Here is a 17,474-nt window from a genome sequence, read left to right as displayed (position 1 = left end):
ATCCCCAGGGCTCTGATTCGCTCTATAGCCATTTTGAGGTCTTTGGCCATGATTTGTTATTGTCTATAAGCTTTCTGCAGCTCATCTTCCAGGTCACTGATTCTGTCTTCAGCTGTAGTCATTCTACTGTTGAGGGCATCTAGTGAGATTTTTAATTCGTCTACCGATTCCTTTATTTGTGTGACTTCCGTTCGTAGGTTTGAGATTTCTGTTCTCATTTCTTCCTGTATTTTCTTGGTAGACCGTTCCAGTGCTTCATTCATCTCCTCCCTTAATTTTTTGGATGTCTGTTCCATGGTTGCTTGGAGTAGGTCGACTCTCCTACAGATTTCCTCTCTGAATTGTTTATCTGAGAGGTCGTAGATGTGAGTAGCCCCCGTAGATGTTTCTGGAATTCTTTCTTCTCCCTCTCTTGGTGGAGGGGATTTTCGCTGCTTCTTCATATTGTTACGGAAGTATAGAATTGGAACTTTGTAGTTATCTATTCCTGTTCCCTCTTGCTGTGGAAAGGAGGGGCTCTGATTGTGCTAAACTTCCTTTCTTCACTGACAGCTTTTATAGTGTGAAACTAAGCTAATAGATATTTTGCATGAGTGGTTGAGATGGCTAAAGTGATTTTCAAAGAAATAGACAATAACTATTGTGCTGAGATAAGAAAGAATAACTGTGGCCTCTGCTCCGAGAGGAGACCATGCCCACTTTTAGACCACGCCCACTAAGATACAGGCCACGCCCCCAGTGTCTTCCTGTTAAAGAGCCAGGCGGGAAGACGGTACCTGGGAGGGCGGGCTGCAGTTAGGGGGCCAGGTCAGGAAACGGGGCGCGCAGGACACAGGGTGGGGCGGCTGCAGGGTCTCGGGGGCTCCAGGCGGCGGGAAGCCAAGATGAGGTTTTCTTAACCTTCTACTTTAAAAAGCACTCAGATAAGAGGAATGAATTGTTTTTCCCTAAACATTACCAAAATATTTAGATGAATAAAGTGTCCCTAGTTCCTTTCATGTAATAAATTAATAAATTCTCTCTATCTTCTCTCAGAGACAGACACACACTGTAGCTCCTCGTAATCATCAAAAGAATACTTTCATCAACTACAATACATCTTTGCACACTTTTTTTTCCTATTTGGGGTCCACACCTAGTGATGCTGGGAATAACTTCAGATGGGTCAGTAGTCATTGGATGATCTCTTGTGCTGATACTTGAGGACCATGTGATGTGGCATCAGTGATCAAACTTCGGTCTCCTACATGCAATGTGTACTCCAGTTCATAAAGCTATCTCTCTAGCCACCACATTGGTATTTTAAATGATTGGTATCTATATTTATGTGAAACTGTTTTTTTCCCTTTTCTTGACTTCTTTACAGTCTGAGTAACTTAAATCCTTTATAAGTTAATAGTGAAATATCTGATATAACTTGTCTTTCAATTTTGCCTGCATGATTGCTTAATCAATAGGTCAGTTTTGCATGTTGATAAATATCCAAAGATCACCCAGAAACCAGACCTTGGAAGAGAAGCATAACACTGCTTGCATTCTGGAAAAGGTTTTGGTATTCCATGCATTTTATACACTCACAAATGAAGGAGAAATGTTCTGTTAGATTGCTATTCAAAATTAGTTTAAATTGGTGTTCAGTATGCATTCAAGTATGCTCTACCAAAATATGTGTACCACATATTTAAAACTAATTTTAAAAACCTTATCTGATTGCCTTCACCTTAGAATACAAGGTAAATGTCTCATTCCATATATTTTGCAGGTATCTAAATCAGTTCTATAATCATTTCTGACATTTTGCGATATCAAAGTTCATTATGTCTAGACTATTTTTCTTCAGATAATCAAATGCTCTATCCTGATTTATATTATACATAGGTGGCAAATCTTCAGATTTTAATTATAACTTGACCACATATTATAATATAATTTATTGTCTCACATTCAAAAACATTTCATATATTTTATGTAAAGGTAAAATTGAATGCAGTTAACATTTCCAATATGAATCTTCAGTTTAAATCTGACATTTCCCTTGAGAATGTTCAAAATAAATGCTGACATCCTGTTATCTAGAATCTGAGTCTCAAACTTTTATTTTATTAAAGTATAAGAGAAATACAAAGTGAATGCATCCACATAATCAAACTACTATGAATATTACTAGCACCCAAGACCATCTTCTTCAGTATCCAAATCATTACACCTACTATAAGTAACCATTATTCTGACTTCCATCCTCAGTAGATGAATTTTGTGTATGTGTATTTTAACCCCTTATAAATATAATTTCATAATATATATTCAACATTAGGTTTATAAAATAAATTTATGTGTAGCTTGGGATGGAGCGAAAGCACAGGGGGTAGGGTGGTTTGCCTTGCATGCGGTCGACCCGGGTTCAATTCCTCCACCTCTCTCAGAGAGCCCAGCAAGCTACCGAGAGTATCTCACCCACACTGCAGAGCCTGGCAAGCTACCCATGGCATATTCGATATGCCAAAAACAGTAACAATGAGTCTCACAATGGAGATGTTACTGGTGTCCGCTCAAGCAAATCTATGAACAACAGAATGACAATGACAGTAACAGTGATGTGTAGCTTAACTCCTGAGTTCTCAATGCTATATTGCATTGTATAAAGATACCAACTTTAATGCTTAGTGACTTATAAGTACTTCCCATTTTAGGATATTAACAAATGAGGTTCTAGTAATTTTGGGGTAGTAATGCATTTGCTCCTTTTACGTGGGCATCTAGCACTGAAATTGTTAAAAAATAAATGGTTATATGTATTCACTTTTATTTTGATACAGCTAAATACCTTTCCAAGTGGCTTACCATTATAAACCCTCACTGTCAATATTTGAGCATTCTGATGATTCTTAATCTCACCAGTTCTTAGTATTACTGATCTTTCATTTCAATCATTTTGATTCATACCTATAGAAGTATGTCATTTCGATACTAAATTTTCATTCCCATTTCCCTATAAAGAATAAGATCAATAGGAGACACATTAGTCATTGATTATTTGGATTTAAGTATAATAATGTATTCTGTCAATTGGATTGTCTGTCTTTTCCCATTGCTCACACTTCTTTTTATATTCTGAATATAATATATTTGTCCAATAGCCAATATTTGTGCATAAAGCCAAATCTTCTTTTTCAGTTTGATCAGTATTCTTACTTTCTCAATATAGTCCTTGGATGAACAATAATCCTTAAAGTAGATCAACTGATATTGGATTTTTTCTTTTGTTATTGTAGTTTTTAATATTCCATGATTTTTAATTTTTTCTACTTCAGTGTTATAATGATATTCCTGTATGTGCTATTCTGTTTTGCATATACAGAATAATAATTTATCAAACATAGTTTCACATATGCTACAAAGCAAATGTTAAGAGTAAATGTTCCTTCATATGCCTATTCGAGTAAGCCAGCACCATTAAAAGGTCATCCTTTAACTATGATCTGAGAGGTCTTCTAACCCATCTTGGCATCCAGAGCAGCTTCTTACAGAAATGCATCTAGACTGTGAACTGAGAAATCTAAATCTATCAGAAATCTAAAACCTCATAGAGCCTTCATTCTCAGCAATGGAAAACAAATTATTAAATGATGCCTTCTCAGCAGCTTGATTGTTGGGGGGAAATTCCAAATAGTAATAGTGAGTTCTCTAATGAAATATTGAATGTATTCAAAGTATAGAGAGAATAAAGTGAAGATCATTAGCCACTCGGGGGGATGGGAGGGGGGTCTATTGGGGTTCTTGGTGGTGGAACATGTACACTGGTGACAGGATGGGGATTTAATCATTATATGACTGAGACTTAAATCTGAAAGTCTCCGTGTTTTTTTTTCACGGTGATTCAATAAAATAATTTTTTAAAAAGGTCATCCTTTATCCATCAAACTGCACTCTAATATTTTAATGTGTACATTTTGATGTGGCTGATATATGCACACACCTACAAACTACCACCATAATCAAGGTTATTAATGTGTCTATCATCTCAAAATATTCCTCCTGCTTCCCCATTTTTTCTGGTAAGAGCAGTTAAATTGTAATTTACTCTCTTGACAAATGTTCAGCGTGTTATGCAGTATTTTTAGGAAAAGTCAAAATTTTGTATAGCAGATCTCAAAAATTTTCTAGGGGCTGGAGCGATAGCACAGCGGGTAGGGCATTTGCCTTGCATGCGGTCGACTAGGTTCGATTCCCAGCATCCCGTATGGTCCCTTGAGAACGGCCAAGAGTAATTCCTGAGTGCAAAGCCAGGAAAAACCCCTGTGCATTGTCGGGTGTGACACAAAAAGGAAAAAAATATTTGCTAATCTTGAATTATAGAACATCACTTCTGTTTCCCAGTTTCCCTCTCTCTACCTCATGGGTGCCACCATTCCACTCTGATTCTGACTATTTTAGATACCATTTTAAGAAGAATTCTGTATTTGTTCTGCAACTGGCATGATTCAGTTAACATCTTTATCAATGACATGTATAGCAGGATTTCACTCTCCTTTGGAGCTGCACAGAAGTACATGGCATATATGTAACATATTTGCTTTTTCTATTCATCTGCTGATCAACATGTAGGTTCCTTACATATCTTGGCTACTGGAAATATTCTCTGTTCAATGTGCGAATGTGATTGTTAATTCGAATTTAAATGCTTTGGTACATACACGCAAAGAGAGACTGCTGGGCCATATGGTAATTTTGCTTTTAATTATGAGGATTGACATTCTATCTTCCATAGAAACCGCACCATTTTTCCATATTTCAGAGCAAATTTCTCCACATTTTGCCAACATGGAATTTGCAATGTAGATAATTCTCCATCCTTTTAATTTTAGCTTTTACTTTTGGCTCATATTTAAGTTCTATATTATCTACAGTTATTTTCTTTTTATTCTCTGATAATCTCTTCTTCTCTAGTAGATTTTATTCTTCTTGAGTCTATCATGTTATAATTATTTCATAAATTTTTTGTTCTTTGTTTCTCTTTTCTTAACTTTGAATGTAATCACTTTGTTGTTGAGGTTACTTTTCACTTTCACATTATATATTTTAGATTTTTTAAGACAACTTTAGACTTCTATATTTTACATTTATACTAGTTTTTTAACCAAATCACCTTGAGATACAAAGTTACAAAGCTGATCATGATTGGGTTTCAGTCATAGTGTTCCAACATCCATCCCTCCATCAAGGTACATTTTCCATCACCAATGTCCCTAGTTTCCCTCCCTCTGATTTTCCTTCTCTCTTCACTCTCTCTCCCTTTCTCTCTGTCTTGCTGTCTGTCTATCTCAGTCTGTCTTCTCTCTCTCTTTGTCTCTCTCCTTTTGAGCATTATGGTTTGCAATACAGATACTAAGAGTTCACATGTTTGTTGCTTTACCTATTTTCAGCATTCAGATCTTATCCAAAGTAATCATTTTCAGCTATCTATGTCATGGTGGTTCCTTCTCTATCCTAACTGTTTTCTCCCCCAGCACTTGAGTCAGGTTTCCAAATGTAGACAATTCATCCTGACCTTTGTTCCTACTGTCATTGGATAATAGTCTCATATTATGAGATTTCTTATATCCTACAAATTAGTCCAAATATTCTATGTCTATTCCTCTCTTTCTAACTTATGCTACCTGGCATGATACTCTCTATTGTCCATTCATTTATGAGCAAATTTCATAACTGCATTTTTCCTAATAGCTACATAGTATTCCACTGTGTAAATGTACCATAGCTTCTTTAACCAGTCATCTGTTCTTGTGTACTTGGGTTGTATGCTGTCCTTTTTTTTTTTTACTGATTTTTCTCTGTTAAATAAATATGGTTACCTAATTTACAAGGATCTAATTAGATCTTATGAAAAGTTCCTAACAATGTTATGGCCTAGAATACTGATTCCATATTTCTTTATGCCTTAGGTAATTATTGTTATAATTAAATTAAATATGCCTTTAATTATTATAGATTTAATTATACTTGATATGCATATATAACCAAATATGGAATTTATTTTATTGTTCTGCACATGTAAAACTCTTTGTGAGTGGGACCGGAGCAATAGCACAGCGGGGTAGGGCATTTGCCTTGCACGCAGCCGACCCGGGTTCGATTCCCAGCATCCCATATGGTCCCCTGAGCACCGCCAGGGTTAATTCCTGAGTGCAGATCCAGGAGTAACCCCTGTGCATCGCCAGGTGTGATACAAAAAGAAAAAAAAACTCTTTGTGAGTACTTTATATATTCTGAATATGAACCCTTTTTCTGATATGTTGAGTGCAAATATTTTCTCCCAGTTAGCTGTCTTTTCATTTTAGTCAATGTTCCTTTTGCCATGCAGACATCTTTTAATTTTACTTAGTACCATTTTATTTTTTATTCTGTTGTGTTTGCCAATGGCATCATATAATTGGAGAAACCTCTGAGTCTCCAAATCTTAGGGAATTCTACCTAATTTTCTTCAGTATTCTTCAGAGATTCTGGTCTGATCTCAGTGTCTTTGATCGACTTGATTTAACTTTAGTGTAAACTGTGAATTATGGATCCACTTGTAATTTCTCACATGTGGTTATTCCCATTTTCCCAGCATCATTTTTGAAAAGGATTTCTTTACTTCATTTTGTGCTCTCAGCTCCTTTGTCAAAGATTAGCTAACTTTATGTATGGGGTTTTGTCCTTGTATATTCTATTCTTACCTATTGATCAGACAGTCTACCCATATAGTACCATGAAGTTTTGATCACTATAGATTTACAGTATCACATCAAGTTAGGTTATGATATACTGTTCAGTCTCTTATTTTTCATTATGGTTTTCTCTTATATGTCTCTTTTTATTTCATATAAATTTTATTATTGATTATTCAAAGTCCTTGAAGAATGTCATCTGAATTTTGTGGGTATTTCATTGTACCTATATAGCTATTTTAGGCATGATGGCAATCTTGACAATATCTATTCTCCCAATTCATGAACATGAACTATTTTTCCATTTCTTAAGGTCTTTGGCTATTTCATTCTTAAGTGATTTAAAGTTTTCTTGGTACAGGGGCTGGAGAAATAGCACAGCGGGTAGGACATTTGCCTTGCACGCGGCCGACCTGGGTTTGCTTCCCAGCATCCCATATGGTCCCCCCAAGCACTGCCAGGAGTAATTCCTGAGTGCATGAGCCAGGAATAATCCCTGTGCATCGCCGGGTGTGACCCGAAAAGCAATAAATAAATAAATAAATAAATAAATAAAGTTTTCATGGTACAGATCTCCCATCATGTTAGTTAAGTTGATTCCTAGGTACTTGACATTTTTTGAATAAAATCTATTCCTTGATCTAGTTATCCTTTGATTCATTATGTACATGTAGGAATACAACTGATTTTTGTCTATTGACTTGTAGCCAGTCATCTTGCTGTATTGATCTATTATTGCTAGGAGCTTTTTGTGCATATTACCATGTCATCTGCAAATGACCTGATAATTTGACTTCTTTTTCAGTTTGGAACCCTTTGGTTTCTTTTTATTGACTGACTGCTGTTGCTAGGACTTTTAATACTATATTGAATAGAAGTGGAAAGTGGACATCCTTGACTTGTACCTAATCTCAGTGGGAAACTTTACAGTTTTTTTGCTATTAAAAAATGATGCTGGTTATGGGCTTGTTATAGATAGTTGTTACTATATTGAAGAAGTTTCCTTCAACCCTATTTTGTTGATGATTTTTATCATGAAAGGGTGTTGGATTATCTGGTCAAAAACCTTCTCTGCATTGATTGATCTGATCACATGATTTTGATCTTTTCTTTTACTGATATGGTGCATTATGTTCATTGATTTGAATATGTTGAACCATCCTTGCATCCCTTGGATGAATCCCACTTGATAGTGGCATATGGTTTATTTGATGTTTTGTTTTGTTATGTTTGCTAATATTTTGTTGAAGATTTTTACATCAATGTTCATCTAGGAAATTTATCTGACATTTTTTTCTACAAGAATCTCTAGATGGTAACAGTAAAACATTGTTTTAGTCCCTTATTTATGGTTTTTGTTTTGTCTTGTTTGAGGGTCATACCCAGGGGTGTTTAGTGCTTACTCTTACCTCTGTGCTTAGGGATCACAGACCATAAGGGGATCTTATGGGGCTGACCATAAGGGGATCTTATGGGGATCTGGAAATCAAATCTGGATCTGCCATATGCAAGGCAAATGCCCTGCCCACTGTTCTATTGCTCCAGCCTTAGTAAAATATTATTTCAAGTTAACCTTAACTATGTTTGTAGGATAACATTGGTTTGCCCTTCCTCCCTGGCCTCAGGGAGCTTAGATTGTTGATTGCTCTCCCAACCTGTCAATTACCTTTGCCTCCTGATCAGATTCTGCTGACTTGTAAATACTGTTTTTCTCTTCTCCTTAATGCCCTTCGCATGGTTAGTTACTTCAGAGCAATTACATTTTGTATGGACACAGGAAGACAGTTAAAAAGACATGCTTTTGTAACTTGGGAGTTAACTCCAGATAATATTACTTCCTGGACATTTGTTCTCTTGACTTAAATCTCAATTGCCCTTATTTCCTAGATCCCCAAAAGCAGGGTCCCGATGAGGAACTGGATGGACCCAGGGCAAGCTATGAGCTACCCTGGCATCAAAACGGGCCAGGCCAAAGTGCCATAATACTTAACTATAAGTTAAGAGCATAGTCATGGATAAATTGTGTCATGATCCAAAAAGTCATAACTAAATTCAGACCCTGCTAGGGTTAGGAATGATTAATCCAGCCTGAGCACTGTAGTCTGAGTCTGTGGCAAGATGTCCCCAGGACAGTTGCCCTACAAGCCTAAATGTGTCTATTACTGTGTCCATACAGAATGGCAAATATTAGTAAGTAGAATTAAGATGCTAATTAACTTACTAGTCTAAGAAGAGGAGAAACTCACCTTAAGTGAGAGACGAGAGGACTGAGGGAGAGAAAGACAGAGAGTCAGAGAGAGCAGTGGAGATAGCTATGGAGAGTTGCTGTGTGAGTGGGAGAGAGAGTTGTGGCCAGAGGTGGAGAGCATTGTGAGGAGAAAGTTTGGGAGAGACAAGAGATGGACTAAACAGCAACTGATTACCAACCAGCTTGGCCCTCATTCCTCCTTCATCGGCCCATGGCAACAGAAATTGGGGAAGTGGTTCAAGAGCACTGAACACAGGCAGTGAGAGAGAGTCGCCCTGAGAACCCACAAATATCCATTAACTTGTGGTCACTCATAGTGTCACCCGAACAAAAAAGTGTTTACATATATGTTTCCCTGAAACAGAGATTGAATAGGCTGCAAACTGCTCATCATATTAGAAAGTGGTGATCTCCTGGCTTGCTTTCGACAAAATTATTTTTTACTTTTTTGAGGAAAAGGGTTAAAAGGGAGAGCTATCATTTTTTTGCCCCTCGAGAGATTATAAATGCTAATTTGATGTTACAAAATTTAGTCAGTATAATAATGGGGCCATTTATTTGTTATCACTTTATACTTTTAACTATTTGGGTAGACAGTATTTTTTACACTTCATGAAAGTTACCCTATCTGTATATTTAACACAATGTACTGAAAATTAAATACATTATTTAAGAAATTTTATTCTATCAGATAATTAATTATTAACAAACCCAGGATTGAACATACACCTTAATATTCTTTCTTTTTTGTTTTATTCAGTTTCTTTATTTCAGTTTTATTTATTACAGTTTTATTCAAAAAAGTGAGGTAGACTTTTTTCTTCTTACAAAAGTGTTTTAATAAGACAGAAAGTGAGATCTGCATGGCTTCAGGAAGCATGCATCAGATATTCCAGGTTTTTTATTTGATCTCTCTTACTTCGGTTAGAATTCATAGAGTTCATATTTAAAGTTATTTAAGTATTATCCACAACAGTTTCTGGTTATGTTATTTACCTTGATGGGGGGGGACAGGGGAGGGGATGGTGCTGGAGAAACTAGATTTAAATTGCTTGTCTTACAAGTGCCAATTCCAGGTTTAATCTCCAAAACTGTATGTGTTCCCCAGAACACTGACAGGACTGACCCCTGCGAACAGATCTGGGTGCAAGCCCTGAGCACATTCAGGGTTGCCCCAAGCCCCCTCAAAATAAAAATATATGATAAAAATATATATCTAAGCAAACTAGAGACCATCTTTTATTTCAAGAAACAGTTTGAAGATTTTGTGCCTTGGGTTTTTAACAATTACATTTTTTAATAAAAATTTGAGATTTAGCAGACTGTTTCTTCCCTAATTGAAATATTTCAAGGAGTCAAGCATGAAAAATTATCAGGAAGCAATATTAAAAATCTTCAAAGCATTCCATTATTTTGATATTGCCAATGATGTGTTTTAAATAAAGCATTTCTTGTGAACAAAATAACCCAAATATTGATGCACCATGTTTTCCTGGCTACCAATTGCAAAGTTTATATTCCTCCGAGATTATCATAAAAAAAATAACCAAGATCCTTAATAAGCTAGATAAACTTGTCTTTGTGAAATGAACACTAATATACACAGATTTTTCTCATTCACAAATAAATATATATGAAGGACCTAATTAATGGCATTCAATTGTTCTGGGATACATACTCTTAAATATTTTAGCATCTCTGAAGTCAGTACAGATGTCACAATAAATAGCTTGACATATTTAATTGACAATATTTTAAAGCAATCTAGTGATTCATAAAACAAGACTGTATCTTATATTTAGTATGCTATCATCCAGTAAATTAGCTCCATTGTTAATGAAACACTAGAGTCCTACAAAATCACCCAGATATAATAAATACATTTTTCCAACTAAATAATCTGTACCTTTTTGTGTTTTTATTTTCTTTGTAATTGAAAGCAAATTCAGAATTATGCTGTTTAATTTTATTTCTGTCCCTAGAAACTTCATCCGGCATATGGGAGGAAGTCTCTTCTTTGTTTCTGTGTTTTCACAACCGCCACCACCCTCTGGGACTTCCTGTCTCTCTGATTTTTTCATTTTCTCTCATTCTTCTCCCTCACACACCTCATATCCCTTTATTTGTCAATTACCTACATTTCACTTCATGTATCTGTTCCTCTGGCTACAGAAATCACCTCAGATCCCTGTTATCTTCCATTTCAATGATCAAAAAGCTGCTTTCTCTCTTTGTCTCTGCTATTCACTTCACATCTATTTTCTTGGCTTTGAAATGGGATGATGAGAAATGCCTTCCTTGTGTACTTCACAATGTTATAAAGCTCAAAACATGTGAAAATCCATCAACAGGTATAAAATGTGATACAAAGATAACCAGATTTGCTTTACTTTATGTTATTTTTACTATCTACTACATAGAGCAAAAAGCTCAGTTGGACACATTCCTGCTCGCTGCTGGGATTCGGGCAGGTTTAGGCAAGTTTAGCAAACTGAGAAATACAGTTCTGTCAGAAGCCTGTTTACTGAGCTAAGGAATCTCCTAAGAAAACTCTTGAGTTATATCAATTCCCAGGGTTCAGATGTAGCTGAGCATGTCTGGAAAACTGATGGGCCTTTAATCAGGAATCTAAAGCCTCTTCAGAGAAACCCATCCAAGGGCAAGGAGCTTGACACAGTACTTTTACCCAATAGAAAATTGTCGTTGTTGGTGAGGAATATAGACTTTTTAAATTGAACTGCCATAAGATACAGAGTTACAAAATTGTTCATGATTGGGTTTTAGTCATACAATGTTCCAACATCCATCCAGGTGATTAATAAAGATTTTTGAAACCATGATGGTAATACCTCAAACCCAGCCTTAGTCCTGATGTCTGTCAGCTGGGTGACAAGGATGACAAAGATTTTAAGTAGAAACGTTTTTTCTCAGAAAGGTAACTGCAATTTGAAGGCAAAAGAACATGAAGAAAGGAAATTTCAAGCTTGACCCAGCAGTTTAGCAAACATATTAGTGTATAGAGAAGACAAATGTGATATTTCAAATTTCAAATCCTCTAATATCGCCTCCTATAGGCCCTCTGCTTCCTGTCAGTTTTCCTCATATCACAGAGCAACCATACTGAAACCACACCCCTTCACTCTCCTGGGGAATACTCCTGCAGGTCTCTCCATTTCCTATGAAACATCCCAATTCTGTACTATCGTGAATAATCTTAATTTATTGATTATCTGTTCCAGATTAACTGTTCACTTATAAAGTGTGACACCCATGAAACGACCCCAGCTTGCATTGAAGTGAGATCCTTGGCACTATAAGTGGGTGATTTCTGTTCCACAACCAAAGGAGTGTGAGTAACAACACCCTACACCCCTAATCTGCAATCCCTCTCAATTTGCAATTACAAGACAAAAAAAAAAAATTTTAAGTCTTAAATGGGTCCTATGCTATAGTGGAATTTGGCGAATATATTTCAACTTAAATGGAACCCACACCTTTTTTTAGATCCTAAATCCAAATAGTGATATATATCGTGGCAAAACCCACACTGCGTCATATTTTGCAGCTTTCCTTTAACAGGCTTTAACAAATTCATACTGTCCTTACTCTTTTTCACTTTATAGCTTCGTTGTGAAAGTGACCTTTTAACTTTGCAGGGTTTTACCATGAGAATCAAAGTAATTTTCAAAATTGCTTCCACAAAGGCAAACTAACCAAATCCTATTATAATGATAACATGATAACAGCCTAATAGTTAAAGTGCCCTTTGTCTTTGTCAATTTTTTTCCCCTGCTCAGGTTAATATTAGTAGCTTTAGATCACTCTATTTTTTCTTATTTTGTTTGATTCATTTTGTTAGTACTATTGCTTTCTCCTGTTCTAACTATTTTGAAATCGTGAAGAAAAATAAATTTTATAGCCTTCATAGGTCATTTCTCTATGCAATTTGTTTCATGCTAGTACATACTATAGAAAGTAATATCTTTTAACCAACCAATGTTACTTTTAATAGGGAGTATTTTTTGGATCAGCAGCGCTCATTTTTAATCCATATAAATGAATACAGAATTTTTTAATCAATAGTTCCTTTTGCTATTACTTTAAATTAAATTTCAAAGATACATATGCTACTGTCAACATTCAAGGAATGTGGGCTTATAGACTAAGAAGTTTGAGATGTTTACTAAGGATTATCTAGAAATCTAAAAACAAAATCCCACATCTTTTTCTAAATGAACGAGTCAGTCAGGATTTTTCAGCTATTAAAAGAGAGAGAATATTTATTAATTTTAATTGTTGGGTTTCTGTGATTTATAATGGCATTAATGATGATTTCTTATGCACGCAATTCCAACACCACACCCATCAGCAGTGTTACCACCTCTAGGAAAATGTTATTGACATAAAACAAGCTCAGCAACAACCAAGATCCAGAGGTCAGCTACACTACTTCTGTATGCAGCAAGTGTTAGCATTAGCAGCCATGTCTCTAGACTGTGAACTAAGCCTCCGCCCCATGCTGCCCTTGGAAGGGAAATGATGCAATTTCCAACATAAATCTCCCTGGACTTAATTACTAAACTACAGAAATCCTAAACCTTCATATCTCTTCATTCTCATCAATGGAAAACTAATTATCAAATGCTTCCTTGTCAGTAGGGCCGTATTTTTGGGGGGTAAACTCCAACAACAATAGCGAGTTGTGTGTTGAAACTCCAACAACAATAGTGAGTTTTGTGTTGAAATATGGGATGTAATCAAGGTAAAGAGAAAATGAAGTGAAATTTATCAGTTATGCAGGCGGGGTTGGGGGGTGGGGGTGGGAGGTGTACTGGGGAATTTTTGGTGGTGGAATATGGGCACTGGTGAAAGGACAGGTGTTTGAGCATTGTATAAGTGAGCACTTTGAGCACTGAGACATAAGCCTGAGAACTTTGTAACTTTCCACATGGTGATTCAATGAAATAAATTTTAAAAAATAATAAAATAAATAAATAAAACAAGCTCATCAGAATGGCACTTTTATTAAGAATGATGGGAATGACAAACTTAGAAGCTCACAGAATCCATATAGTTCCAGGAAAGCCAGAATCTTTGTGCTTTCTTTCCCATTCTCCCCTTAGGGAGAATCTAGTGCTACCACAAAGAACCAATGATGTCCCACTCTCTAACTTCCACAAGCAATTTCCAGCTTCAGTACACTAATTCTTCAAGCTCATTCTCATCATTACTCCCCACCTCAGCCTTCTTCCTTATCCCACAGACATTAATGGAACACTCTTCCTCCTGTCTTCTGCCCTGACAAGGCTCCTTTAGCAATAAATGGTCTTGCTTCCTAAGACCTGAGTCATTAAAGGACCAAACGTGATAACCTCTCAGTATCTGTATTGCAAACCATAATGCCCAAAAGTAGAGAGAAATTATGGGGGAGGGCTGAGAAGAGGGAGTATACTGGGACCATTGGTGGTGGAGAACGTGCACTGGTGGAGGAATGGGTGTTTGATCATTGTATGATTGAAACTCAAACATGAAAGCTTTGTAATTGCATCTCATGGTGATTCAATTAAAATTGAAAATAAACAAATAATTAAATAAATAAGACCTGAATCACTGATTAATCACATAACTATAGGGTTAATTAATGGGCGTGAGGTAACCACTAGGCAATGACATCATTCTAAAGCCAAGGGAAAGCAATAGGAAAAACCACAGTTCCACAACAGAAAAAAAAACCAAAATTAACAGTTCCATGGAAAGGGGAAATCTTAATTATATTTTTAGGTGAAAGGACTGTGGAAGGAATTGCTACATATGTCTTCCTACAATCATTATCTGACCTTTTATGAAAAATGGTTATTTATCTGGGCAGAATAAACTCTATATTGCAGATGAAAATTGTCATGCTCTAAAAAGGTAGATGAGTTTGTCTTCTTCTCCTTCCACCACTTGCCGTTGGCAGGGATCTCTAATAACTATGCCCAGAGACGACCAAGAAGTGACAAGATTAAAAAAGAATTGTGTTTGTATCTTCATAGACTGAAGCTGTTCTACCAGGCCTGGATCTACCTACTGACATGCTTTCCCGCAAAAAAGAAATGAGATATGGGACTGGAGCAATAGCACAGCGAGTAGGGTGTTTGCCTTGCACACAATCAATTCATATTCAATCCCAGTTTCTCATATGGTCCCCAAGCCTACCAGGAGTGAACCGTATGTTCAGAGCCAGAAGTCAGCCCTGAGAACCATTAGGTATGGTTCAAAGAAATGTAAAGAGAAGAAATACAATTCCCTCTTGTTTAAAGTGCTGTTATTTTTGGTATCTGTAACTAGAAAGAGGGGTAAATTTTATATGCAATATTTGTAGGTTTGAAAATATAGTTAATAAATATAATACATAACATATACTTATGTATACACTATTTGCATGTGTTTTCAAAACTGTAATAAATTCTATAACATACTGAAATGAGGACTCTAATGTGTTTGGAAAGATCAAGCAAGGTGTCATTCACCAGTGTTGAATATCCTGTCACAGGCCCCCAAATATATAGCCACTTAATCTTTGACAAAAGAGCAAGAAATGTGAAGTGGAACAAGGAAAGCCTCTTCAATACGTGGTGCTGAGAAAACTGGATAGCTACCTTCAAAAAAATGAACTCTGACCTTTGTCTAATGCCAGGCACAAAAGTCAGATCAAAGTGGATTAAAGACCTCAATATCAGACATGAATCTATAAGGAACATAGAGGAAAATGTAGGCAGAACTCTCCATGACATTGAAGTTAAAAGCATCTTTAAGGATGAAACAGCACTGACCATGCAAGTGGAAGCAAACATAAACAAATGGGACTACATCAAACTAAGAAGTTTCTGCTCTTCAAAAGAAGCAGTGACCAAAATACAGAAAGAGCCCACAGAACAGGAAAGAATATTTACCCAATACCCATCTGTTAAGGGATTAATATCAAGAATATATACTTGTAGAATTCTATAAGGAAAAAACCTCCAACCCCATCAAAAAATGAAGAGAATAAATGAACAGAAGCTTCCTCAAAAGAAGAAGTACAAATGGCCAAAAGGCACATGAAAAAATACTCCACATCGCTAGTCATCAGAGAGATGCAAATCAAAACAACAATGAGATATCATCTCACACCACAGAGATTGGCACAAATTCAAAAGAACAAAAGCAACCAGTGCTGGCATGGATGTGGGGAAAAAGGGACACTCTTTCACTGTTGGTGGGAATGTGGACTGGTCCAGCCTTTTTGGAAAACAATATGGACAGTCCTTCAAAGACTAGAAACTGTGCTTCCATATGACCCCACAATACCACTTCTGGGAGTATATCCCAAGGATGCAAAAAAGCACAGTAGAAATGACATCTGTACCTATATGTTCATTGCAGCACTGTTCAGAATAGCCAAAATCTGGAAACAACCCAAGTGCCCTAGAACAGATATACCATTGTAACTTTGGTACATCTACACACTGGAATATTATGCAGCTGTTAGGAGAGATAAAATCTTGAAATTTGCTTATAAATGGAGGGACATGGAGAGTATCATGCTAAGTGAAATGAGTCAGAAAGAGAGGGACAGACATAGAAGGACTGCACTCATTTATGGAGTATAGAATAACACCACACGAGGCTGTCACCCAAGGACAGTAGATACAAGGGCCAGGAGGATTGCCCCATAGCTGGAAGCCTGATTCATGAACAGAGGGAAGAAGGCAGATGGAATAGAGAAGGGATCACTAAGAAAATGATGGCTGAAGGAATCAGTCGGGATGGGAGATGCATGCCGAAAGTAGATAATGGACCAAATATGATGACCTCACAGTGTCTGTATTGCAAGCCATAATGCCCAAAAGTAGAAAGAGACTATAGGGAATATTGTCTGCCATGGAGGCAGGGGGAGGTTGAGAAAAGGGGTGTGTACTGGGGATATTGGTGGTAGGGAATGTGCACTGGGGAAGGGATGGGTGTTTGATCATTGTGTGATATGATTGTAACCCAAACATGAAAGCTTGTAACTATCTCAGAGTGATTCAATAAAAAAAATTTTTGAAAGGTGTCATTCACTAATTTTTTCTTTTTTAATTATATCATGTCTAGGTAATGGGACAAGTGACAGGTGTTAGACATGCATAATCAACAAAACAAAGCCTATACCACTTAATACCTGAGTACAGAGTACAGACAATAAACCTATCAGTAAATGGCAAAAAATTATTTGTAGTAATAGTAATTATGATTTGTTTTGTTTGGAGCCACAGCTGGTGGTAATTAGGGCTTATTCCTGGCTCTGAAAACAAGGATCACTCCTCTCAGTACTATCTTACAGTCCCAGATAATTATAATTGTTTAAGAGCAGCATCAAGCCGGGAACTGCTATCTGAAATAGAGTGGTCAAGAAAGACCTCGCAAGGGCTGAAGCAAAAGAATAGCAGGAAAAGTGCCAACCTTGCTCCTGGCTGACCAAGTTTGGTTCCCAGTACCTCTCATGATTCCCTGAG

The sequence above is a fragment of the Sorex araneus genome, chromosome 1 (genome assembly GCF_027595985.1).
Source record: "Sorex araneus isolate mSorAra2 chromosome 1, mSorAra2.pri, whole genome shotgun sequence".
Classification (NCBI taxonomy): domain Eukaryota; kingdom Metazoa; phylum Chordata; class Mammalia; order Eulipotyphla; family Soricidae; genus Sorex; species Sorex araneus.
The sequence above is the reverse complement of the archived record's forward strand: the minus strand, read 5'-3'. Positions refer to the sequence as shown.